The sequence below is a fragment of the Aptenodytes patagonicus genome, chromosome Z (genome assembly GCF_965638725.1).
Source record: "Aptenodytes patagonicus chromosome Z, bAptPat1.pri.cur, whole genome shotgun sequence".
In the NCBI taxonomy this organism is placed as follows: domain Eukaryota; kingdom Metazoa; phylum Chordata; class Aves; order Sphenisciformes; family Spheniscidae; genus Aptenodytes; species Aptenodytes patagonicus.
This window is the reverse complement of record NC_134982.1, coordinates 23,662,266-23,666,458: the sequence shown is the minus strand read 5'-3', so window position 1 is coordinate 23,666,458 and position 4,193 is coordinate 23,662,266.

Sequence of the window (4,193 nt, the reverse complement as noted above, 5' to 3'; positions counted from 1 at the left end):
TACCGCGCTCACCCCTGCAGCATGAATACTGATATGGAAAAAAAGTTACAGTATTTCTGCTTCATGCTTCATTCCCAGCAAATCAGCCTGGCCTCTCTGTCTTCTCTTACCTTTCTATTGTGGGGTCTTTTATACAAGAGTGCATGGGGTATGTGGCAGACAGAGAAACCAGTTCTTCACTTCCAAGAGCTGTGTGCAAATAGGTACTGGTAAATGCCTTTTTCCCTGTTGAAAAAAAAAAAAAGACAGATAATGAACCAGACTTGTAAAGTTGTTTTGTTTTTCTTATTTTAAATTATTTGCCTTTTACATAATGGGACATCAGAGAGAAAGAGTTATTTTCCCCCACTGAAAGCTCATGGTGGTACAACAGTGTCACAAAACCCACCACTCTGAAGAGCTGAATGAAAGATTGGCAGGGTGAGCTTTTGGTTACTTAACCTACCCTAACTCCACTGGACTCAAATAGATCTGCCTCTCTAGCTGTCAGTATTAAACACCCAAGACCCTCCACAATGACCCCTAGTAACTGGATAAACAAAGGTTGGAATTAAAAGAGTATGATATAATTAGCTCATTTAAAACAACAGGTAACCAAGTTCATAAACAACAGCATCCATAAATTTACATCAGCAAGGAAGGGGATCTAGAAAATGTGGAACAATTTTTGAAGACTATTCCTATCCGGGGCAATGTCTTGCTATGTAACCATACCATCAGAAAAATCCTTTCAGGTTCTGATTTTGCAAACAGATTTACAGGGATGGCGTTTCACATGGCAACACACAAATCTGGGATTCCTCACTTGCACTAGAGTCAGGGCCTCTAGGGGTTTTTTGTGCTTTTTATTAAAGAATTGGGGTTAGGACAAAATCTTCCAGCTGAAAGCTGCAACTGAGAAAGAAATGGGGGACAAGAAAGAGAAAACAAGTCTGCTGAGCCATTTCCATCAAAACGGAAAATTAACACACTTTCAAAATGGTCAGACTATTTTCCTGTCTAGTTCATCGTAACAAGGATGGCTTTTATCAACTTGGATAGGGGCTTGAGCATCCCATGGACTAGTTTATTTGTACATTGCTGCAGCAAATGTTTAGACAACAGATGGAAAATAAAATAAATATCATGGTGAACCTTGATTAATCTGGAATCATTTTCAGTAGATTTAATAATTTTAATTCTTTATTGGTTTCCAAGAATCCAAGAAACCAAGAATGGTTTGGGTTGGAAGGGACCTTCAAAGATCATCTAGCCTAACCCCCCTGCCGTGGGCATGGACGTCTTTCACTAGATCAGGTTGCTCAGAGCTCCTGACCTGGTTGGACCAGGTCCAACCTGACCTGGAATGTTTCCAGGGATGGGGCATCCACCACCTCTCTGGGCAACCTGTTCCCGTGTCTCACCACCCTCAGCGTTAAAAATTTCTTCCTTACATCTGATCTAAATCTACCCTCTTTTAGTTTAAAACTGTTACCCATTGTCCTATCACTGCAGGCACCGGTAAAAAATCTCTTTCTTATAAGCCCCTTTAAGTACTGAAAGGCCGCAATAAGGTCTCCCTGGAACCTTCTCTTCTTCAGGCTGAACAACCCCAGCGCTCTCAACCTTTCCTCATAGGAGAGGTGTTCCATCCCCATGATCATTTTTGTGGCCCTCTTCTGGACCCGCTCCGACAGGTCCATGTCTTTCTTATGCTGAGGGCTCTAGAGCTGGACGCAGTACTCCAGGTGGGGTCTCACCAGAGCAGAGTAGAGGGGCAGAATCACCTCCCTCCACCTGCTGGCCACGCTTCTTTGGACGCAGCCCAGGACACGATTGGCCTTCTGGGCTGCAAGCGCACATTGCTGGCTGATGTCCAGCTTTTCCTCCACCAGTACCCCCAAGTCCTTCTCGGCAGGGCTGCTCTCAATCCCTTCATCCCCCAGCCTCTATTGATACCAGGGGTTTCCCCAACCCAGGTACAGGACCCTGCACTTGGCCTTGTTGAACCTCATGAGGTTCACATGGGCCCACTCCTCCAGCCTGTCATGGTCCCTCTGGATGGCATCCCTTCCCTCAAGCATATCAATGGCACCACTCAGCTTAAGGTGCAAACTTGCTGAGGGTGCACTCGATCCCACTGTCTATGTCATTAATAAAGATACTGAACAGTACCGGTCCCAAAACAGACCCCTGAGGAACACCACGTTACTGATCTCCATTTGGACATTGACCATTAATTTGGTCCACCTCTGCTCCAATGCTGCTTATGTGCAAAATGGGTAGGGAGCATCTGGGGTTGCTCAGAAACAGCTCTGCACCACAGGCAGTCTGCCACCCCATGCAGAGGAGCTCCTGGGGCCCAGGGGTGATGGCAACGGGGCAGAGAGACAATGTCAAGGGGTCATAAGGTGATGGTAATGGGGCCGGGTGACCTGCTGCTGCAAGAGAGCTAGCACTGCTAGCAGAGCAAAGCTGAGGGGAAAAACCCTGTAACAAAGCAAATTTGCTGCAAACTCTACTCTCTTGCAAATACTTACACTTCAGTATCTTTTACATAAACTCAAATATCTGTATATCATACATAAAATAATTTAAATGGAAATTATTTAATGTGTAAGAGAAAAACATTAATCTATAGTGTTGGAAATGTTGTACTCTCATACTGCTCTTATTGAAGAAAAGCTTGGGTTTAGAACATAAGCTCTATAAAAGCCAATATAATTAATCTCTTCACCAGGGGTCCCTTTTTTGCTGCCTGAAATAGCATGTATTTATTATTGGACCATATAGCTAGACATGGAAATTTCAGACATGCTTTAAAAGAAACAATGTCTTTGCAACTTCACTACAGTACAAGAAACTAGAATTGAGCATCAACAGGAGCCAGTGGCAAGCTTTGCAACTTTATTCAGAATCTGGACAAATACTGACAAATAAACTGTTCCCTAAACCATCCAGACAGTTTCAGTCCCAACCATTTAGAGCTCCCACAGCCTAGGAGCAGGAGAGGAACAATTTCAGAAAGACCCACAGTCACAGACTGCTCCATCTCACTACTGAGATCAAGCCCTGTGAACATTTTCATGTGAGAACAACAGAGTTTGGACTTACTGGCAAATACATCACTGCAGTGATCATCAAGTGCTCATAAAATTCTTTCTCCATAATGAAATTACACACTATCTTTGTTCAAGAAGCTAAGCATACCATGCAGAACCAACTTTAAGTATCATTTACTGTATCCATGGGACATATGGTGTGAATTAGAAATGCATTTTGTTGAACTTTATAGTATTCTGCATTCACTGAGAAGATTGGACTCTGGCAAAGGAGTCTTGGAGTCCCTTATAAATAATTCCTTTCACAATATAAAAAATGACAGATTCACTATAACTGGAAAATTAAAGCTGTTTGACTAAATTACTTCTTTACATAAAAAAATTATGTCCTATTTTTTAATTATAATTAGTTTTGTATTTTATCATTTGACTGAGAAGGATATGTTTAGGTATTAAAAAAATGCAAAATATGTTATTCACCAGTCATTTTGCACAGCAAAATAAGAATTCAGAGTGAGAGTGTGATAATTAGGTGTAATGTCTGTGTGTCTATGTGATTCACTAAAGCATTTTTCTCAATTATATTTATGTTAACAGTTTGGGAATACTATAATTTTCTATTTATGTATCCAAGGACTTAACAATGGCATTTTGTACAACGCAATAAAGAGAAACTATTCAACTGAAGGAGATTAGAAGTATCAAAAACTGCAATGTGAGAACTGTCTAAATATAAGTGAATCTAACAGAAAAGGGAGTGCTGGCCTTGACATGTCAGCTCTGGATTTCTTCAAGGATCAGCTCTGGGAGAGATTGCTGCTGGTGAGATGTTTCACAGACACGTGCAAACGGCATTCACCGAAGATGCACAACTGGAACTAGCTGAACTCGGTATACAATGAAATTTCACCATAGAAACTACAAATTCAAGTTTCTTTGGCAAGATCCAGAGCAGTTATGTTAGTGTCCTAGGAGGAGTTTAACTTTTCGGAGACCCCCACATAGGCAAATGCAGAATTTGCTTTAAGAACAGGTAGATATTCTCCTGAACACAGGAGGATATAAAGCAACATTTTGGATGCTATATAGAGGAATGCACACTTTCCAACATCAAAAGAAGGATGGCAGCCTATCCTAGACACAGGGAAACTG